Source organism: Budorcas taxicolor, chromosome 22 (assembly GCF_023091745.1).
Source record: "Budorcas taxicolor isolate Tak-1 chromosome 22, Takin1.1, whole genome shotgun sequence".
Classification (NCBI taxonomy): Eukaryota; Metazoa; Chordata; class Mammalia; order Artiodactyla; family Bovidae; genus Budorcas; species Budorcas taxicolor.
This window is the reverse complement of record NC_068931.1, coordinates 15693043-15718008: the sequence shown is the minus strand read 5'-3', so window position 1 is coordinate 15718008 and position 24966 is coordinate 15693043.

The following is a 24966-nucleotide window of genomic DNA, read 5'->3' as shown; positions in this document are numbered from 1 at the left end:
AAGAGTTGGACATGTCTGAGCACAATGCATATTTCTTTTTACTTAATATTTTATTAATGTATTTGATAATAATTATAATTTTTTAAAAAGATCTTGTCATCAAAAATTCTAATAGCATTTAGCTGTGAAAGATAGCAAATATATCAATAGCTACTGTGGATATTCTTGTATACATAGCTGATATATTAATAGCTACAATAAGCCATATATTTGGGCTATACAAAAATAACAACAATGAATGATTTTGCCTAATAGTATTTATCTTGAAGTCAACAATAAAGTTTAATCATATTAACTCATGTATCCAATTCATAATCTTATGAGGAAAAAGTCATCAGAATCTCAGAGGAATGATTTTTTTTTCTTCTAAAAGTTAAGAGTCATTCTTAAATCGTGTAAGATATGAAAACAGAGGAGAGAGCTGAGAAGTCTTCCATCAAAGAGGTGTCCATGTGCAGAGTTTGTCCATGTGCAGATATTGATGGACAAATGGACAAATGACAGTGCTTATTTAATTAAAATTGAAAGGAATATAGCAAGGAAAGTTATAGAATCAAAAGCACATGGCTTCTGTAGAAACATGCAAGAGTCTACTTATGAGGAGGTGCAAAGGTTGTACCGAAGTGAATTAAAACAACACAATCTGAAAAATTGTAACATCATCACATGTTTAATTTCGTTTTATAAATATCAGTTTTTTATTAGCTATTTTCAAACTGCAGTTAATAATTTTTATAAAACCCACGATAAAATTTGCTAATGAAAGAATGAGAATCTAAGTGAATGACACAGAATACATTCTATTTTTTTCTTTCTGAAGAGGTACCAGTTACACAGCACAAGAGGATTCTTGAGTGCTTTAATCTCGGGGTCAAGGGCAAGGATGTGGATCTCAAGAAACTCTTACCTCACACTCCTATAAACCTGCAGACCTTCATTGCTCTGGTTGTACTTGTCTGAGTTTTTATTTACTCCCAATTTTTCTCCATATCCTCACTAGCCCTGTTTGGGGTTTCCTTAGCTGGATCTTTTAATAAAATATAAATGAGATTAGGAGGACTGTGCATGTGTGTGTGTGTGTGTGTGTGTGTGTGTCTTCTAAGTGAGATACAGCCTCCAAGTCACAGATGGCACATTAGAAAAAAGAAATATAGTAAAATGAGTAAAATATATTCTCATTCACAATTTCCTAGAGGCCCTTTGGTTGTTAATTGAAACTTTTGTCTACTTTATTGAACAATAAAAGTGGCAGCAACTACTCCCAGGTGTCCTTCAGTATTAAAAAGAGGATAAAGGGTTTCTGGCAAAGGTGACAGAAATAAATGCGATGAGCCCAGCTATCAAACATTCTGATATGTGAATTGCCTGATATTTCTATAATGCTGTCTTATGATTGGAAATGTTATCACTTCTATTGAATCAATAGAAAATGTTAAAGCTCCACCGAACCCCAATTACAAACTAATGCTGGAAGGTTAACATCTGGGAGTAGGAGAGATAGAAACAATCTCTATTGTCATACCTTCCTGACAAGTAAATGTCAGAAACATAACACCTTTGCCTGGTCTCAGCATGGAGCACGTGTAAAGGAGTGACTGTAAGGCTGCCTCCAGTCAAATCACCTGTCATCTCAGCTTTGACACAGAATTACTTTTGTTTTATGCATCTATTAACCTTGAACTATCAGCATTTGTTTTAATGTTCCGGGCTGAATGACCTAAATGTTCTTCTCTCACTCAGAGGGGATATGTTAGAGGGGAAAGCAGGTGGCTGGACTTGGGGTTGATCTTTATGAGAAGGCAGAGTGAATGTGACTGGAAGGACCACCTTCCTCCCAAATGGTGTTGCTCGGCTTTGAATTCAGTCATTACAAGGATATTCTTGTGTGTTTTGAACAGTTGCACTTTCCCTCAGAGTCTCCTGTGGAATTGTGTATATTGCACATCACGGAGAGATCACATATGATTATTGATGGTACAATTATTACACAGTCTATTTAGAAGATGCCCTTGGCACAACCAGTAGAGGAGGGGTAGAGGGAAAAGATGACCTTTGTTTCTCACAGTGGAAGACAAGATGAAGAGAGATTAAGTAACCTGATTTTGACCTGAATCCTGATGTCATCACATCTCACATCTCTTTTCACTCTTGTTAGATCTTGCATTTTAAGTGCTATGCATCTTCCACATTATCTTGGGTAGCATCTTTCAAAGAATATCAGTTTCTGATTCCTTTCAACATTACACTAGATAAGGCAAGTTGGGCAGTTTTGTGGATGGATCCAGAACTTTGGTTCTAGTGTTTGTGTGTGTGTGTGTTTGCTGATTTCAAAGGTAACTCTAGTTTCATCTAACTCATAGTCTCAAATTATGAAGTAATTTTTAAAAATCTTTATTCAGCACTAGCTGTCTGAATCCAGGCTCTAGAAATTTTATTTTGCCTTTGATTCACTATTTCATGTACCACAAAGGACATTTTGGGCATAATTTGTTCAAATCTTATTGTCACAGACAAAGTTTTCTTTTTAAGATCTGATTTCTTCAGCTGGATTTATAGGCTGGATGTAGCCCAGTTTTCCTAAAAAGGGAGTAACTCAGCGGGAAGTTTCATTTAAACCAGACTCTATCTTTAGTGCAGACTCTGTACAACAATCAGAAAATTTGAGAGTTTACATATGTGTATTCTCATGCTGCTGCTGCTGCTGCTGTTAAGTCACTTCAGTCGTGTCCGACTCTGTGTGACCCCATAGATGGCAGCCCACCAGGCTCCCCCGTCCCTGGGATTCTCCAGGGAAGAACACTGGAGTGGGTTGCCATTTCCTTCTCCAATGCATAAAAGTGAAAATGAAGTTGCTCAGTCGTGTCCAACTCTTATTGACCCCATGGACTGCAGCCCAGCAGGCTCCCCTGTCCATGGGATTTGCCAGGTAAGAGTACTGGAGTGGGGTGCCATTGCCTTCTCCAGTATTCTGATGCACCTTTCCATAAATCCAATTTTCTACAATTGTAAAATCTTGAATGTGACCTGAGAACTTCCATCTGTACAAGCTGGATTTAGAAAAGGCAGAAGAACCAGAGATCAAATTGCCAAAATCTGCTGGATCACACAAAAAGCAAGGAATAGCCAAAAGACATCTACTTCTATTTCATTGACTATGCTAAAGCCTTTGATTGTGTGCATCACAACAAACTGTGGAAAATTCTTAAAGACATGGCATTACCAGATTACTTTCCTATCTCCTGAGAAACCTGTATGCAAAACAAGAAACAGCAGTTAGAACTGAGCATGGAACAATGGTCTGGTTCAAACTCGGGAAAAGAATACATTAAGGCCACATACTGTCAGCTTGGTTACTTAACTTACATGCAGAATATATCACGTGAAATGCCACTTTGGATGACTCACAAGATTGACAAGAGAAATATCAGCAACCTCAGATATGCAGATGATACCACTCTAATGGCAGAAAGTGAAGAGGAACTAAAGAGTCTCTTAATGAGGATGGAAGAGGAGAGTAAAAAAGCTGGCTTAAAACTCAACATTCAAAAAACTAATATCATGGCATCTGATCCCATCATTTCAGGGCAAACAGATGGTGGGGGGAAAGAGGAAACAGTGTCACACTTTATTTTCTTGGGCTCCAAAATCACTGCAGATGGTGACTGCAGCCACAAAATTAAGATACTTGCTCCTTGAAAGGAAAGCTATGACAAACATAGACAGCATATTAAAAAGCAGAGACATCATTTTGCTGACAAAAGTCCATATAGTCAAAGCTATGCTTTTTTCAGTAGTCATGTATGGATATGAAAGTTGGACCAGTGCTTTCAAGTTATGGTATTGGAGAAGATTCCAGAGAGTTCAGTTCATTGGAGAGTAAGGAGATCAAACCAGTGGATACTAAAGGAGCTCAACCCTGAATATAAATTGGGTAAGCAACAATAAAAATCTTGATTTCTTAACTTATTTGCAAAAAGACATGCCTACCATAACTTCTCATTCCTGGTCAGGATCCTTGTTCTACTCAATTTCTGAAGTTACCTTCATGACTTACCTGTACATCTTACATGTTCATGGCCACTCTCCTTTTCCCATCAACCACAAACTCTTAGCATGGATACCAGGGCACAGAATCATTCTCTTACATGGTAAGTATTTCTTCCTCATGTACTATGTGTGAAATAACTACCATCAGAATCTAACACCTGTAACCTCATAGGTTTTCCACAAGAATCTTATAAGATAGAAAGTCTTATCTTCCCATTTTATAGATGAAAATCCTGAAGCTCAGCAATGTGAAACCTGAAATGTTAAAAGAGTTAATTGGTAGAAGCTGGGATTGAACCCAGTTTGCTTTTAATCTCAAAACCATCCTACAACCACCCTATAACCACCTAAGGAGCTAAAGATTAAAACAAAGAAGAAGAGAAAACATTCATTTGAATACCTACATAAGCTAGATACCACAAAGATTTAATATAATACTTTATTTCTTCCTCACAAAAACCCTACTTAATAAAGACTCAACAATGAGGTAAAATAACTTGTATCAGGGCACACAATTGCTAAAACTGTGATTTGAAAGTACAAGTATACATAATGCTTGATGAGGTGTGCACTATTGATGCTGTGGCATCAAATTATGCAGCAAATGATTTAGAGTTTTCATTCTAAATACAAGAGGAATAACAAAAGCCATACATTCTTCCCCAGTGAGCCGTGTTCCTATGCACCAACACACAGATTCCTGCTGACTCTGCAGAAAATTTTCCTCTACACTATTCCTTTTCTAAAATATCATCTGCATCATCACTTCACTTTCATAAGCCTCTTTTGACAGGAGTGACTAACTTTATAACAGGGATGAACATTGTACTATCATATAAAGAAGTTTTATGAAGTAATGAAGTAATGCCATTTGCAGCATTGCATAGATAGACCCAGAAATTATCACACTAAGTGAATTAAATCATACAGAGAAAGACAAATACTGTGTGACATCACTTATATGTAAAATATAAAAAAAAGTAATTTAAGTTATTTACAAAACAGAAATAGACTCACAGACATTGAAAACAAATGGTAACCAAAAGTACAAGATGGAGCTGGATAAATTAGGAATTTGGGGTTAACAGATGCACACTGCTATCTGTCAAATAGAGAAAGAACAAAGACCTATGCTACAGCACAGGGAACTATATTCAGTATCTTATAATAAGATATAATGAAAAAGAATATGTAAAAGAATATATATATTTTGCTGTACACCTGAAACTTAACACAGAATCAATTTGCTGTACACTGAAATTTAACACAACATTGTAAATTAACTATACTTCAATAAAAAGATAATAGCTTTGAAAAATATGGCATATTAAATTAGATATGTGTTTAATAAGCTCAACTTATAAAAACAGATTTCAGTATTCATGTTGCAGCCATATATTTTAGTCTTAATTGCCCTATAATCAGACCCCATATTTACATTACTTTTTTTTTCCTTTGTGAGAGCATCAGCTTTTGTGAATTGTTTCAGATTAGTTCAATTCTGAAAGAAAGGTGGCTGATACCAACTTCTATCGAACCACACCAACAGAAAAAATCAAATTGTAGCAAGCAATTTCATTTTTCTGTAAGTAACTATAAAAATACTGCCCATCAGTTTAGGAAAGTACTGTCTTGGTGAAATAATGCCTGTAGCCAAGAAATTAATAATTATTGTAACACTGATTTGGCAAAATTCTCTTTGATGTAGCAAAAGTTTGCATTGAAAGAAACTGGAGAACTAGATTTGATCATGACAATATTTCTCTGTTTCAGGCTAGGGGATATTTAAAAAGATATGTACTGCAAAAATGAATGGGTGAGTGTGTCAACAGATTAGGCAATGTTAGCACAGGATGATGGGGACAAATGTAAAAAGACACAGTGTTACTCATATGACAAAGCTCTAATTCACATTTATGTCAGCAGTCCTGAACACCAAATTGCTTATTTTCTCTGTTATATTCTGGAGCCTTAGGATCAAAGAACTCTAAATCTTGCAAGCAAGTTTATGAAAACCCAGAAATCCAAACAGTTTGAGAGGAATGGTTTTCCTTGCTGGTCACATTGAAATAAGAACATGACTCATTTGCTTTCTCGCTTCTGTTTTAAATCAAAAAGATGACTGATGATTGTAGGGTAAAGTGCCATCAAATGATTGAGTTCAAATTCATTGTTTGTATTCAAGCTGTGTAAAATGTATACAAATATAAAAGTACATATGTGTGTACTTGCAGATGGCTTAGGCGGTAAAAAATCTGCCTGCAATACAGGAGACCTAGGTTCAATGCCCGGGTCAGGAAGATCACCTGGAAAAGGAAATGGCTTACCCACTCCCCTATTCTTGCCTGGAGAATTCCATGGACAAAGGAGCTTGGTGGGCAACAGCCCATGGGGTCACAAAGAGTTGGACATGACTGAGCGACTAACATTTTCATGCATAAAGAGAAAGAGAGAGAAAGAAAGAGACAGAGACAGACAGAGAGAAAGAATCAATCATTGGATACATTACCATATATTTAGTATTTCCTCATAGCTCAATCAGTAAAGAATCTGCTTGCAATGCAGGGATTTGCCTGCAATGCAGAAGACATGGGTTTGATTCCTATGTCAGGAAGATCCCCTGGAGAAGGAAATGGTTACCAACTCCAGTATTCTTGTCTGGGAAATTCCATGGACAAAGGAACCTGGCAGGCTACAGTCCATGGGGTTGCAAGAGTCAGGCAGGACTTAGTGATGAAACCACCAGCTGCATTGTATTAATACAAGGGCCAGTGAGGTAGGAGATGGATATCTCATCACTTAGTTTCAACTGCCCACAAAACTTGCTTTTTAATTAGCAGACGATTCCATGCACCTGAAATCAAGAACATGGAGAAATTATACATAGTTTCATATTATATTTAGTAACATAGACTTATTGTTCAGAAAATCATAGAAAGTGGCTGATTTAAAGACTTAGAAAAGAGCAGAATGGTATGGAATAAAAGCCCAGCCAATTACATACAAGTAATTAGCTCATTTATGTATTAAGACGATACTTATCAATACCTGCTGGAAAAGGACATGACTGAGAGACACAACTGAGCAAAAGTTGAGGGAGATTAAAAAACTGAATACAGCACAATCTTCCTTAAAGAGCTTACAATGAGCTTATAATTTAGTGGAAGAGATGGAGAAGAAACAAACTTCCAGTTCCCAACACATTACATGGTTGTAAGCACAAATTGCTGTATGTATTATTCAATTTACAAACAGATTTTGTGCCAGCTTTATTTGCTCTCCATGTGGACATTATGTTTGCAAGAAAGAAGCAACAAAAACGATAAAATAATAAAATAGAAAAACAGAGATTTTGCAATCTCACTTCTACTATTAAGACTTCTAGCCTTCATGCAAAATCCTCATGGAAAAGTTTCAGGAAACAGCTAACTTCTGTATTACAACCAATAGCAAAAGTAATTTTTTAAAGTAATTCCTTATTCATCTTGATATGATGATATAATATCTAAGGAATAAGTGATTGGTTAGGTGAATAAATGATGGCTCTCTCCTTGAAGATGTAGTCTCATAATAGTTGATTTATTTCTTGGTAAGTTCATTTCTTCATTTTCTTTTCAAATTCTCACACTGTAATTTAAACATTATATCTGTTTGTCCTTGCCTTCTTTGAGTAAGATTTTTGAGGACAAATTCTGCTTTATACAATTTGAAATCTTATTCATACCACAGAATAATACAATGTATGCAATAAGGACTGAGAGTAAAGATTGAGGGCAGAAGGAGAAAAGGGAACCAAAGGATGAGATGACTTGATGGCATTGCCGATGAAATGAACCTGAACTTGGGCAAACTCTGGGAGATGGTGAAGGACATTGAGGCCTGGCGTGCTGCAGTCCATGGGGTCACAAATTGTTGGACATAACTGGGCAACTGAACAACAACAAGTGTAATAATTGCAGCCCACATCCTGAGAAAACACACAATAAATATATTGATATATCAAGGATTAAGATGGATCTAGGTATGAAACCAAAGTTCATCAAGCACAGAACTGTGATTGTGATTAAGAGATGACCTAAACCTCAGTTTTTCTGTTAGATAAAAAGGGATAACGTATCTACCCAATACAGATTTTGTGAAGATTACATAGAATGCCATCTGTAGAAAGCTCATAAAAATGCTTTGTTCAAGAAATGCCAAGCCTCTTTCTTTGGCACCCCACACACTTACACACACACACATATGTAATGAAAGAGGTGTTGCAATCAGGGTTACTACCCACTGACACACATGGTGCACAATATAGAGATATTGCTCACATAGAATAGAAAGTGAGTGATGCCTTTTGAAACTGGGGAAAGTAATTAAACAAGTAGGGTCTAAATAATTCAAAATTATTGAAATCAGCAACAGTTATTATTCCATTCAAATGGTGCAATTGGGGCTTGGTCTAGTGATATGAATAAATATCAATCTGGTACATGAATGGATGCTATATATAATCTATATAGTCTGCTGATGGTAAAATCATATACCACATGTGATATCAGTGCTGTGTACTATTGTATTTATTAAGTAAGTAAGTAAAGTAGCTCAGTCGTGTCCGACTCTTTGAGACCCCATTGACTGTAGCCTACCAGACTCCTCTGTCCATAGGATTTTCCAGGCAAGAGTGGGTTGCCATTTCCTTCTCCAGGGGATCTTCCCGACCCAGGGCTCGAAATCCGGTCTCCAGCATTACAGACAGACACTTTACCATCTGAGCCACCAGGGAAGCAATAATAGTCATAGTTAATATTATTAATTAATAAATAATAGTATTAATTAATAGAATAAATTAATTCATAAATAATATAACTTAATTAATAATAGAATTAAATATATACTTTGATGAGATGCTACTAAATGGAGGTCAATTTTTGTCATAGATTTCCTTATTTGTATATCTTTATCTCTAGCAATTATACATAAACTACTTCTCTGTGCTTTATGTTTTACTACGTTCTCATTATTTCCAAACATGTTATATAAACACGTGTGTGTGTGTATACATATATATATATAATATATTCTTTTCTGTATACTTTTCCTTGCCATTCTCCTGACTGATGTATCCTCCCACCTCTTATCTGCTTTTCTGAACTCTTGCAGGCTTTCAAAGACCAACTTATTTTCAATTCCAATCTAATTGGGGGAACTTCTTCCTCCTGTCTACACATAATTGATCTTTCTCTGGGCAGCATTAGAACTCAACATCCATATCTTAGTCAGTTCTTGAATGACAGTTAAAGGTAGCTCATTTATTTTCCTATATCTTGTTATCCAACTTTATAACTTCTAGGATCTGTTGTACAACAAGGAGCACAAATTCAGTTTAAGCACTTTAATATTTCTAATTGATATTTTATTTCTCTCAAGGGCTCCTAACAGGGATGTATTTTCTTTTTGAGTCTCAGCCATGCTGCATCCCCATAACTCAAGCCTGGAGTTGGAGTAGGGACTGAGTCTAATAAGATAATTTTGCTTCTTATGGTTCCATAATGTGACCCTTAAGAGCTGAGTGAGTATTGCAGCAATGTCTCCCTGACTGGTTTAGTTTCCACGTGTAGGCAATGGGAATACCTAAGGAAAATGATTCTGTTCCTCCAGACAATTTTCCATCAACAGTGCACCATTGTTGGACTCTTATGCATTAGGAGTTTAAAGACAATCGCAAAATAACAAATGAGTTTTAATTACCTTTCTTTATTACATTTGGCCTGATTTGTCAAAGAGACTGGCTAGGAGATAACTTGCAGTCTCAGCCATTTCCCTGACTGGAACAGCTTTCTTTCCAGTGCCTCCCACACCTTTACCTTAAGTCAAGGTCAAAGATCTACTTCTCGATTTTCAAGGCAATTTATACAAGAGTTTCATAGTTTTGCGGGAGTTCACCCTGCCCAGTGACTAGGTCTACTTCAAATCTTGGGCATTAGAAGTAAAAAATCTGCACTTTTATAACACTTTGGAAAGTGAAATTGTTGGTTACTCAGTCCTGTACAACTCTTTGTCACCCCATGAATTGTAGCCCCCCAGGTTCTTCTGTCCCTGGAATTCCCCAGGCAAGATGCTGGAGTGAGTTGCCATTCCCTTCTCCAGGGGATCTTCCATGACCCACGGATCAAACCCAGGTCTCCTTTACTGCAGGCAGATTCTTTATCATCTGAGCCAACAGGAAAGCCACAACACTTTTAGAAATATAAAACTCTTCAGGCAAAATGATTCATCTTCTTTGAAGAAACAGTTTCATATACCATAGTCTTAGAGTGGCAACTTACAGAGTCACAAAATTTTCTTCTAAAGTTTTATCTTTAAACAGTAGAAGCCTTCCTATTTTATAGCAAAAAGTCTGATTACTCACAAAACCCTTAAAAAAAAAAAAAAAAAGAAAGAAACAGGCAAATAGAAACAACAGAAGAAGAAAAACATATATTCTCTCTTCCGAACTAAAGGCAAATATCTTAAGGATCTTTGTATCTATAGAAATAAGAACAGTGCTTGCACATTACACTCTATTGTTGGGATCTAAAAGCATATGAACATCAAAATTAGATATGGGAAAAAATCTAGATACAAAACTTAAAATCAGACTTGAGCTGTGACTAGCCCAAAGTCATCACATTAGTTTGTGTCAATAGAGTAAACCTATTTCACTGATTATGATAATATCTAGTTTAAATATTGTTTTGATAAGCTGTAAAGACCTCATATAAGGGGACCTTGATACCAACTTATCTTTACTTTCCTATAGTAGCTAATCCAAGTATAATATATAGAGAGTGGACATACAGTGTTTATTTCACCAGTTCATGTTGAAAGAATGAAGGAAAACACATGTGAACTTCTTATATGTTTTTCTATTCCTTCCCCTACAATTTCTACATGTCATCTTAAATATATAAACTGAGTTTAACATGAAACATTACAACTTGATTATACTGATCAGACTTTCTTAGATTATTTCTCTTTGAACATCTAGATAAAGTAAAATGCTGGTGGCAGGCAGAAAAATTATACATCTAAAATTCATTTTCTATCTATTGTCATATTTATTGCCATTTTCAATGAATGTAATTATTTTGAAATAGCTTACACCATTTCCATATGCATCATTGCTGAAACTCAAGAAAAACAGCCAATATCATTCAAGAAGGGCCCTGGGTATAAATGAAAAATAGGAAAGTATGTCAAAAGCTATCTTTCAGTGTTTTCTTTTCATGCTCCTTTAACCCTTCCAGAAATATCCCTTTGTCCACACCTAACACCTGTTTAGTGCTTATTGGCTACCTGAAAGCTGGTTTACTTGAACATAATCTTTCCACCATGAAGCAATGGTGATAAGTTTCCACAGCAGTCTCTGAGTTTATTTCAGGTCAAACAGAACCTCCTGCTCCAATGACCTACCAAACCACCAGAATGTGTGCATTCAGAAGTTTCCTCCATCGAAAATTTATATATATATATATATATATGCTCATTATATATATATGTTCATTATATATGTTATTATATAGGCTTATATATATTATATATTATATATACATAAGCTTATTTACATACATAGGCTTCTTTGGTGGCTCAGATGGTAAAATACCTGCTCACAATGCAGGAGACGTGGGTATGACCTGGGTCATAGAAGATTCCCTGAAGAAGGGAATGGTTACCCACTCCAGCATTCTTGCCTAGAGAATTCCATGAACAGAGGAGCCTGGAGGGCTATAGCTGATGGGATCACAAAGAGTTGGACATAACCAAGAGACTAATATATGTGTATATATATATATGTATATTTAATATATATCTATATAGATGTAGATATCTGAAGTGCTATATACATTTGTAGTATTGTAGAAGATGACACAGTTCTAACTCTTAATTTGCTCTATTCAGCCACCTGTTTTCCTCCTCTTCACCATATGTCTTTTCTGACTTTGTGCAGCCTGTTGCCTCCTTTACCTGCTGCATATCAGTAGAACTACTGGATGAGTAATTTATATTCTTTTTGGATGCTGCCCTAATTACTGAAAAACTAGAGCTCTGAGTCAATATCACAACTATTGTAGAGTGTGGACTCTAAAGGCTTATCCCTTGCCCCCCCTACATATATATATGGATATATATATATTTGGATATAATGTATATATCCAAATTCAAACATATATCAAGATGCATGTGAAGAATTATTAGTGGATAGAAGGCACCTGAAAATTCAACAGACTCTATAGCTACTTGAATAAAGGATTTTTTTTTATTACAAGGATAACTAAATCTATATCCCAGTGATTTTAAACTTTAACAATTACCAAAACTGTGCTCACTCTGAAAACATGAATAATATTCTTATGATTGAAAGCAACCAAGGTTTATAGTAAGTTTAAGGGCTATTAAGCAAGTTCCTATATGAATCCAGAAAGTGAATTGTATAAGCATTTAGAATGTGCTGATGATAAAGGGATTCATAAAAGTTGTTATGCTGATTTTATGTTGATGGATGTTTGAATATAAGGTGAGTTATTAACCAGAGGCAAGTGAAACTAATGTTTAAGTGTTATGATATATATGTAATTGAAAGTGAATTTTCTTGCAAAATTGGGAGCACAATGAAAGAGAAAGAATAAGTTCAAATTAAAATAATAATACAGATAATCCATTTGCAATGCCAATATAAGTAGCCAAGTTTTACACAAAGCCAAGAAGTTAACCCCTAAAAAAATCAGTCCAAAGGTATTTGAAGCATTATATACGTTTGTAGTATTGCAGTAGATGACATACTTCTATTCTTAATTTGATTTATTGTCACTCTTTTTCCTTCTCTTCCCTGTAAGTCTTTTCCAATTTTCTGCAGCCTGTCGCCTTCTTGCTGGCCTTCTTTATCTGCTGCATATCAATAGAACTATTGGATGGGTCATTTATATTCTTTCTGGATGCTGCCCTAATTACTGAAAAACTAGAGCTCTGAGTCAATATCACAACAATGTATTTAGAGTGTGGACTCTAAAGGCTTATCCCTTGGTCTCACAACATGAACTTGGACTTAATAGTGGTTCAATAGTGGGGACACAAAGACCCATGGACACATTTCTGATTCTCTTTCTTCTGTTTGTTTCTTCCATGGCCTTTCTCCCTTTTCTGTAAAAGTATATTTTTCTCCCTGTTTCATATTTCATGCTCAAGTAATCTGTTATGTGTATATGTATGTGTGTGTGTATGTGTGCATGCATATATGTGTGTGTGTGTGTGTGTTAGTCCCTCAGCTGCGTTCGACTCTTTGTGACCGCATGGATGGTACCCCATCAGGGCTTCCCTGTCCACGGAATTCTCCAGGCAAGAATACTGGAGTGGGTAGCCATTTCCTTTTCCAGGGGATCTTCCTGACCCAGCGATTGAACTCAGGTCTCCTGAAGTGAAAAAGCAGATTATTAACCATGTAAGCCACCAGAGAAGCTCATATATATATATATATATATTTTTTATATATATATATCTATTGCTAAGTCACTTCAGTCATGTCCGACTCGGTGCAACCCCATAGACGGCAGCCCACCAGGCTCCCCCCTCCCTGGGATTCTCCAGGCAAGAGCACTGGGGTGGGTTGCCTTTTCCTTCTCCAATGCATGAAAGCGAAAGGTGAAAATGAAGTCGCTCAGTCATGTCCGACTTTTTTATATATATATATAAATATATATATATAAAATATAAAGATTAAGGGATTTTTGTTTTGCTTTGTTTTCAGCTGCTCACTCCTTTATATATATATATATATATATATATATATATATATATATATATATATTGTTTTGTTTGTTCGGTTTTTTAATATAAATTTATTTTGACAATTTTGAACAAGCCTTAATAAGCATTGTAATTCTGAGGTGTTATTGTTTTCATGTTTTGTTGGTTGAAGCCAAATAAGCCTATATTAGCGTGAAGAAGAAAATCTCTCCTAACACTTGAAGAGAAAAAGGTAATTTCAAAGTATGTTAGACCAAAAGAAGAGTCATATGGATCTCTCCCACAAGGCAGTTTTTATTTACATTTTACACTGTAAGAAAATTTGAGGCCAGGAAATTAAAGGTCATTCAGCTTTGTAATCACATTAAACTCTCCAAATTAAAATAAATAAACAAAAATAACTGTTGGGAATACCATGTTATATAATTATTGACAACATTTTTAAAAATCTTTTAGATAGTGTTTTTTCCTAAAAATAATTGTTAAATAAAGAACTGAAAATATCAAACAATAAACAGAATTATATTACTTTCACTTTACACAAATCTATTCCCTGTCAAAACAAAATATAAGGAAATTTAAAGTGGATACTGGGATTAGAAAAACTATTTTGTTGTTTTATTATATTAAAATTATATAGTATATCATTAATAAATAATGGATTATTTCATTTGGCTCTGTCATGGCAGACCATCCTTGCAAGCATTTTCTAAGGTATTTTGATTACAAAAAAGTGAATTTCTTAGATCTAGATTGTATTGCTTTTGTATAACTTCTATCAGTGCCTCATATAAAATCTTTGTTGCTAAATGGGAAAATAAAAATTATGTTTTAGTACCAATATGTAGGTTCATAATTAGTGAAAAAAATCACTCCAGCTGTTCTCTCAGTTAAAAATGCCATGGGTAGGCAACCTAACAAAGTAGAGTTACCACAAATTTGCCCTTGCCCTTGTATAACAAAGATACATCAAAAGTTTAAATAAAAATATCAAGGTTTTGTTTAGCAAAATTGTGGTTATAAAAAACTGAAAAATAAAGAATGCCATAGCTGATTCTAGGTTCAAAATTTTTAAACCATTGCAAGGAAGATATAACAATTCTAGTTTTAACTCAAATCAGTTTTCTACAATTGAAGAGTTTGTCCTCCATATCATACAGCACAGACCTACTCAGAGAAATCCAAGAAAAGATATATTATATACATATATATGTATGTATGTATGTGCCACGTGTTGCTGTGCTAAGTCACTTCTGTCATATCTGACTCTTTGTGACCCTATGGACTGTAGCCCACCAAGCTCCTCTATTTGTTGGATTCTCCAGGCATGAATATTGAAGTGGGTTGCCATACCCTTCTAGAGTATATATGTCTGCATATATATGGTTTATGCGGGAATGTTGTGGTGAAAGGTTGTATGAGAAAACATCCATTTTTTAAAAATTCAAAATGATCCAATTCTACCTATGCATTGAATACAAATAGTGCATGCCTGTTGTGAATAGTTGCCAAAGAACCATCCCAGATATCAGGAAAAATGGAAAATTGCCCTTTACCTTCAATGTTTTTGTGTCATCATTTGTATACTTCCTAACACACTATGATAAACTGTGTTTATCATAAAGATAAACTTATTTATCACAAAAACAAACTTAAAGAAAATATCAAACTTCCTATGGTTAATGCTAATTAATTTTAGGTAACTATCCATCAAATAAATCAATTTTACATTTATAGAAATTGTGTTGACAGAGTTAGTACTCTTTTCTTCTTTAAAAAGTGACCTCTATCTTAATTTATTAATTAAAAATGTTAAATTAATGTAATGGAACATTATCATTAGCATCACCTACATAAACAGTAATAATGATACACACAAATGCACACATATCCCATATACACATAGTAGAAGAGAGACTGACTGTTATAGATTTGTATTAAGGTCCATCATTTTGATTGGTTTGTCACTCTAGAAATGATCAATTGACAGTTCAGAATTGGTGCAGCCTTGTTTTTGTCTGGAAAACTTTTGGGCAAATGAAAAATTTCAGACAAAACAGAGAAAGGAACATCATCAACCCACTATGATCTGGCACAACATGCATGCTAATAAATTTGAATTCTGTGGTGCACAACTTAGCATATTCAAATAAATGCAAGTTTCTTACTAGTTATTTGGAATTGTATATGCTCAACACTTTCTAGTTGTAAGGGACTGAAAAAGAACCACTACTGGCTTTTATAAATCATGAAAGAATAATTAAAATGCAGGTGGTTTTGTGAGATATTTGAAAGCAAACACCCCATGTCTCATCGAGGTTGAAGGGCAGCATGAACTATAGGATAGGCAGGAATTTTAACAACAGAAGGACCAATGAGATGTTCCAGCTGAATCACTTAATATTTATGAGTTTTTGAAAGGGCCCTCTATGAATCTTGGTTTCCTCTTTCTAAAGTCTCAGAATAACTTTTATCCCTTACCTAACACCGAGAGATGTTTTGAGGGTCAAAAAAATATTTTGGGGTAGCTTACTGAAAGACAGAACAGAGTAAGACATTATTATCCTCAATGTACATATGCTTTGTCTCATAACATCTTAGATTTATTTGTATGTCTTTTGGTCTCTTAAAAGTTCAGAATATAATTTCAGGTTTACAATGGCTCAGAAATTGCTCATTTTCCAGAATTAGAAGAGGCATAACCCTAAGGAGCCACAGGAAAGTAGAAAAGGAGGTTCCCAAACTCTTCTGGCACCTGGAGAAAAACTGCCTGTGTTTGTACTATGTGAATGTGGTAAATCAGTAAATGTAAAGAGAAGCCTGCTTCATGCTTAAGATACAGTTTGAGTTAATTAGAAAGATTAAAGCTTGGTCCAAATTGATATAAACTTTCAAAACCTCATCCAGAGTCTTTTCTAATCAACCCAACAACCTCTTTAAATAGCTTATTTCTAGAGTTTAATACTCACTTGGTGTGAAATTATCTGGTCAAGAATGGAACCTATGATGACTACGTCTGGCCTAGAGTAAATAAAATCTAATAATATATACTTTACAAAAACAACTAACAGAAAAGGTGAAAGGGATTCAATAACCCACAGCCTTTCCCTTTAAATGACGTTAAGTGGTGACTTTAGCAGGTTTAATTTTTTTCTGAATTGGTATTCATAGAGTAGGTTTCATGAAAAGTCTCAGACTTAAGAATGCCCTCTGAAAGCTGTGCTATTGCTTTAACTTAACCTAATTAAGAACTATTTGTGAGTAAGAGAGCTGTGACATAACGTGTGGTAGACTGATAGAGTGGAAAGTATAGACTACTTTTCAATAAATGCTAGCTGTAAAAGAACCTGATTAGCACATTTCAGTGAAGAAGTCTTCTCAAATTTTCTTTATTTCCTGATCTATCATTATTTAATTTTATTCTATGCAAGGCAGTATGACCTTAAATAGAGTATGAAAAATATCATATTTTGCTAGCAAAACTGAGAGCGAAAGCCCTTTAATTGAAAGAACTAGCTATGCTGATAATAAAGTTAGTTCAGACTAGCTATTGTTCTCCCTGGAGATCACTAGACTGTTTATAAGCTTGTATAGGCACATTTGCAGGCTTGAGAGTCATGCCCAAGCTGGTATCCATCAGAGACCTTGTTTTAAGAACTCTTCAGCATGAGACTGAGAAACAAATTTAAGGTCAATTGCTACTGTTAATAGTTACAACAAATTCCGATGTACATCATAATAGTTTTGTTTGGAAATAATAGAATAGAGTCAGCCATGGTTTGAAGCAAGTGTGTAGTTGACAGTATAACTGAATTATTTTCACTGCAGATGTTTTATTGTTGCTGTTGTTCAGTCACTGCTGCTGCCGCTGCTACTTCAGTCGTGTCCGACTCTATGCGACCCCATAAACGGCATCCCACCAGGCTCCTCCACCCCTGGGATTCTCCAGGCAAGAACACTGGAGTGGGTTGCCATTTCCTTCTCCAATGCATGAAAGTGGAAAGTGAAAGGGAAGTCACTCAGTTGTGTCCGACTCCTAGCAACACCATGGACTGCAGCCTACCAGGCTCCTCCGTCCATGGGATTTTCCAGGCAAGAGTACTGGAGTGGGGAGCCATTGACTTCTCCGTGTTCAGTCACTAAGTCATGTTAAACTTTTTGCAACCTCATGGACTGCCACATGCAAGGCTTCCCTGTCTTTCACTATCTAATTATTTTTATCACCACCATTTTCATCAAAATCATCAAATTATTGCTACATATTTGGCTAGTAGAAAGAAAAAAGAAAGAGTAAGTCACAATCTCTGTCTCTGAAGAGTCATTTTCAGGGTATAGCACAAATTCATAGAAGACTCAGTAATGATTCTGCATAGGATGGTATCAAGACAAAATACACAGTGGTTTATGGAAGAAACATCATTGGGAGTTAAAGCAAGCAATGGACAAGCCTACAATCATTCATTTATTTATTGGCTTAATAATATGTTTGGATTATTTTATCAGTTTGAAATATGTTTGGCTGAAGCTAATGGACAATTTTGGCTTCCCTGGTGGCGTAGGTGGTAAAGACTACATCTGCAGTGAAGGAGATGTGGGTTGTGAAAATCCCCTGGAGGAGGGCTTGGCAACCCACTCCAGTACTCTTGCCTGGAAAATCCCCAAGGACAGAGGAGCCTGGCAGGCTATAGTCCATAAGGTTGAAAAGAGTTGTAACGACTCAGTGACTAAGCACAATGGAAAATTTAAGATTGACTAAAATAAATATTTTGTTGTTGTTATTTTTCTCCCATAATAAGAACTATGCTGTCAAGGACTCAGATCATTTGTATCAGTCATCACATTCTTAGTGGGTTGTTTTCTGCTCTATGACTACTACTTCTTGTTCACTATATATTGCTACAACTCTGAGTGGTGTATCTGCAACTAAGGTAGAATGAGGTAATAAAGGCATAAAATTGTCAATCTCCAAAAGTGATGGAGGAGAATGGAGTAAAGAAAACAGGAAGATGGGGAAGAAAAGATAAAATAGAAGGCAAGGAAGTTATATGAAAAGTGAAAGTGAAACTCAGTCAGTCCTGTCTGACTCTTGGCAACCCCATGGACTATACAGTCCATGAAATTCACCAGAATACTGGAGTGGATAGCCTTTCCCTTCTCCAAGGGGTCTTCCCAACCCAAGGACCAAACCTGTGTCTCCCACATTACAGTTGGATTCTTCACCAACTGAGCTATGAAGGAATCCCCCAAAGGAGTTATATAAAGGGAGTTAAAAGAGAATTATTTTAGGCAGGTGGGACAGGGTAAACACAAGATTAGATGGAGAATGATAATGCTTTGTATTGAATAAAAGTTAGCAACACAACAGGAATGTCTATTATATGATATTGACTTAGGTAAAAATATTTACATATTCCACTTTATAAAGTGACACATCTGTGATCTCAAATTACCAAATGAAGATTGCCAGGCAAAGATGAAAATAAAATGAAAGGACCTATCATCAGAATAAACCACACCCAAGGAGTTCTCAGAATTTGTTTTAAAAACAGACTCAGAAGCTGCAGGCAGACAAACAGTAGTTACAAACCTGAAACTTTCAAGATTCAAAATAAATAATCATGTCAGAATATATTCTTATTGATTAGAAATACTAAAGTCCCAGAAGTCAAGCCAAGGCAAGTGGATAAATAGTGGTTAGGAAACTGATTGAAGTTTTCCACAAGATAAAGAGTTTGTCATTTTTACTTACTCAATATATATATATATATTTAAACCTATAATGCATAGGTAAAGGTAAGAGCAGCATATTGACCTGATTGGAATTATACTATATGCAGTTGTGACATGGACAGGCTCTAATGTCGCTTATAGACTGTTATCTGCAAAACAGCACTCTCTAAGCTTTTATTTCTTTCTTTTATTTTTTTTGTAATTTGGAACCAGATGATATATGCTGGATCTAAATTCACTTTCAAAAGGATCCAATTATTATCTACCCTGTACCATGTCTTATTTTGGACAGATCTTCTTGGCTCACTTTATGAATTACATTTATAGAATATGCTAGAAATCCTGTGACATAGGAATATATATTAAGGGCTGTATAAATTCAGTTCTACTCAACTGTACCTAATAATTCACTAGGGCCTAGTATTACTTTTCTCTATTCTTTAGAGATGCACTGACTTCTCATCCAGTCATTTCTTGCAATTTGTTAGAAATTGAGGATGATAAAAATATGTATTAATTTTGTTCAATGGGCTATCTTTAGAGATGCACTGACTTCCCATCCAGTCATTTCTTGCAATTTGTTAGAAATTAAGGATGATAAAAATATGTACTAATTTTGTTCAATGGGTTAAGATGTTTGCCTTAGTCATTCCACTTCTTTTCTGGCCCAAAAGACAAGACACATACACACACACACACACACACACACACACACACACACACACACACATATCTTTTTGCTACTCTTACAGTGTAAGCAGGCAATTTTTCATTATCTATGCAGTCTGAGACTACTTGCAAAAGACTACTTCAGGTCATCTTCTGGACTTCAAAAGAAAATACTTCATTGTCTATATAAAAGGACTTTCCTATACCTTATAATTGGAGAAGGAAATGGCAACCCATTCCAGTATTCTTGCCTGGGAAATCCCATAGATGCAGGAGCCTGGTGGTCTAGAGTCCATGGGGTCGCAGAGAGTCAGACATGACTGAGTGACTTCACTTTCACTTTCTATACCTTATAATATCCTCCAAAGTGGTTTGCCTGCTCTGAAATTCAAATCTGTCAATAAGTACCATTTTATACTGACATATCCAGTGGAGGTTACAATTTTTCAGTACTCAATAGGAATGAGCCCAAAGATAGAAAAAAAGAAAAATACTACTGTTTTCCCTTTTATTAGAACTATGTTCATTTTACTACTGTAATTATATTTGTTAATTACTGTAGCCTATGTTTATATGTTTATTATGAATCCAAACACCTCAAGAAAATCTGTAGGGAAAAAAAAAGTTTTAATAAAAGCATGAGGCTGTCAAGTGTGTCTATGCTTCCCTTTCTGTTGATTATCTACATATGCATGACAAACATTAGCAGTCTTGCTGGAAATTAGCTTGTCTTCACAAGATAAATTAAACTAGAAAAAAAAGAAACATATAAGGAAACAAAGAGCTGGGTAAAAATTAAAAAGGTAAGCACACCCTCCACTCAGTTCTAGAAAACTGGAGATTCAGCACTGTCCATTCAACATTCAATCTAATATGTTTACTGAAGGCCAATTCAGTCTAAAATTTCTAGTTAGATTTTAATTTAAATTAGATTTTAATTTGGGTTACATAGGGGAAAGTTTAGAAAGGTCCTTTTTTTTTTTCCCTTCTTAGAAAAATTTTTATTCTTGAAAATATTATCCTTGAAGCCAAAATAACATGCAGATAGAATATTTCTCTAAGTAACTGTTTCTGTAGTTTCACAGAACTCCTTTGGGATTATCTGCCATTTCTGTCTTGGCCAAACACATTAACAAATGCATGAGGCTAAGATCTACCTTCTGCTTCTTCCTGCCCCTTTTCATATGCATGTAAAGTTAATCCAAATAGAGATAAGATTTGAGTATTCTGCTTTATTGTCATATCATCTACCTGTTTGAAATTTCCAGCCAAGGAATTTTCTTGTGTGAGAATTGACCCACCAAAGTAGTATAAGTATTTTCATATAGCTTTTTTTTTTTTTTTCATTTAATCCCTCTCTCTAAAAAAAGAAAAAAAAAAAAAAAAGTCTTTGTCTTTCTGTTGTTTTATCACAATGCTCCTAAAGAGAAAACTCATTTGTAAAATTTGTTTTCCCTGATGATGTGACAATAGTACATGGACAGCCTAAGATGGCAGCACGGGTTTTCTGAAATTGCACATCATGTTAGGTAAATTGTTCAGAATTTTTTCGATACATTAATTAATTACCTTTCTATCTTGAGACAACTAAAAGCAATCTACAATAGAAATAATTAGGTGAAATGAAAAATTCCTCAAGGCTAATAGAAATTATGTCCTGCTTTCAGCCAGCCCAACAAAAATTGTCTTAGTGTGTCATTTTTGACTTGAAATAGTTCCCTTTTCTAGGACTATAAAGCCATGCATGCAGATTTGTATTTCTTGTGGTTGCCATGAACTTGGAAGCTGTCACTGCATCTGGGAGGACCAGTTGTGACTTTGCAGGACCATATTCAAAAATATAACCCAACCAAGAAGTCCTCTAGAATTAATAAAGTATATTTTAGGTTCTAACAGAGAGGTTAACTCAGGGCTTAAACCAGCAACCAAAATTTTCAGGATCACAGTAGCAAAATTATTTTTGTTTATTTGTCTGGAAAAGAAGAAGAGGAAGGGAATAGAGAACTAGAAAAGCTTCTTACCATATTTCATTATGTTAGCAGAGCATTCAAAACATAATCACTTTAAATATAAGCTATGATTGTACATAAAATTAATGTATTCATTTCTTTGAATAAATGATACAAGGCCATTGTTTTTGTTCAAGCTACAGTTTCACTTTGTTTCATATTACCAAATAACTTATTTGCCTTTGGAGGTCACTCTTTAGCCTCTTTTTCTGCCTCCAACCAGTCAAATAGGAACAAATATTTTCCAAATATTGAGAGAGGAGATATCAAAAATATTGTACATATACCTCTAACTTCACTTTGGGTCTCTAGGCACACACATGAAATAATTGTTAATTCATAGGCTCTAAGTAATATGCTTGGTTAATCAGAATGACATAGAAAAAGTCTGCATTTAACATCAGGCTACAGTTTGGCAAATGCGCAATCCTATATATCACTTAAGCACTTTTCCTATGTAATGTACAGTCCATTGGAGAAGACGATGGCACCCCACTCCAGTACTCTTGCTGGAAAATCCCATGGACAGAGGAGCCTGGTGGGCTGCAGCCCATGGGGTCGCCAAGTGTCGGACACAACAGAGCGACTTCCGTTTCATTTTCACTTTCATGCATTGGAGAAGGAAATGGCAACCCACTCCAGTGTTCTTGCCTGGAGAATCCCAGGGACGGGGGACCCTGGTGGGCTGCCGTTTATGGGGTCACACAGAGTCGGACACGACTGAAGTGACTTAGCAACAGCAGCAGCAGCAGCATACAGTCCATAGAATTCTCCAGGCCAGAATACTGAAGTGGGTGGCCTTTCCCTTCTACAGGGGATCTTCCCAACTGAGGGATCAAGCCCAGGTCTCCCACATTGCTGGCAGATTCTTTACCAGCTGAGCCAACAGAGAAGCCCAAGAATACTGGATTAGGTAGCCTACCCCTTCTCCAGCAGATCTTCCTGACCAAGGTATCGAACCAGGATCTCCTGCATTGAAGGCAGATTCTTTACCAGCTGAACAGCAGGGAAGACCAATATATCATTTAAGCAATTTTCTTACTTTGTAGCATCATATTTACTGTGTGCTTCAGCTCACACCGAGCCTCAATTGCAAAGTATCCTGTCACATGCCTCCACCACTATTTTAATGCATTAAGTCTCTACTCAATTTCCATTCTTTCAATGGACAAATGATGGGTTCTTTTTTTTCCGAAAAAGTCAGTTGTTTTCCCGAAATAATTTGTTGAATAAAGTTGAATATACACTTTACAACATATACAAACATTAAACAAAATACTTTAAATATTTAAATACAAAACACAAAACATAGAAAGCTAGAAAGAAATGTTTTTATCTATATGCATGCAATCTTAGGGTGGAGGAGAGTTTATTTAAACAATGACACAAAAATAGATACTATAAAGACAGAATTGTATAGTATTTAAAAAATATTCCCAAAGTTTAAACCATTCTAATTCTGTCTCTGTTATTGACAAATTGTGACTTTGGGCTACCTAACCTCTCTAAACCATCTACCCCTTGCTGTGAGAAAGTGAAAGTGCTAGTCACTCAGTTGTATCTGACTCTTTGCAACCCCATGGACTGTAACTTGCCAGGCTCCTCTATCCATGGGATTTTCCAGGCAAGAACACTGGAGTGGGTAGCATTTCCTTCTACAGGGGATCTGCCCTACCCTTTGCTACCCAGGAAAAATAGGACATCCAGCATCAGATTCTTAGAAAACAGTCAGTATAAAGCACTCTGCAGAGTGTGGCTCACAGAAGATGTTTGTAAATAATATCATCATTACATTTATAAGTGAAAAATTTGACTTTATGCACATACAGAAAAAACTAACACAAAATGAGTGAATTGCATGGCTGCCAGTGAGTTAGTATTCTTCAATATAGAAAACATGTGGTAAGTTAAAAAATTTTAAAGAGTAGACAAACATTAAAAGACAAAATATAAACTTGTAATATTCTTGAAAATTTACTCAATCTTCAGGATATTCATCAGTAATCAAAGAATGGAGTTTGAGATCAAACCACTTTCAGCATTAAATTTGTCAAATATTTAAATTTTTCAAGTTGCAAAAGCAATTTTGGTGAGTGTTAAGGCAAATTCTACTTTTGAAAGATACAGATGGACATATAAATTAGTAGGAATTTTCTGGTGAATGACATATTTTCTTAGTTGAATATTTCCTTTTATTATTAGCTTAATATTTCTCTAATAGAATATTTATTTCATTTGAAAAATTAAACAAGGCTATATACCTATATCTATATGCAATATATATACATGACATATATATTTTTTTCAATATAATTTAATATTACTTGAGAGAATATATTTTAATAGCTACAAAATAGTTTATGAGCAATTAAGAGTATGTGTAACCACAATTTTGTTGTTGTCCATTGGGTTTGATTTCAAAATTTCATCATCATTATAGTGTTACCAAGGAAAAAGTAAAAGATCCTTTTAAAGTTTAAGCATAAAACTAAACTATTTTGAAGGATTATTTTATTGGTGGTAAAGGAGTAAAAGAAGTGGTAGAGAAGGTAGAAAAGTGAAGCAAAGGGAAAGAAAATTGTTCTAAATAGTTATTTTTGCAAATGCTTATTATGTATATTTATTTATTGTGCTTCCCTGGTGGCTCAGACCATAAATAATCTGCCTGCAATTCAGGAGACCTTGGTTCTATCCCTGGGTTGGGAAGATCCCTTGAAGAAAGGAACAGCAACCCACTCCA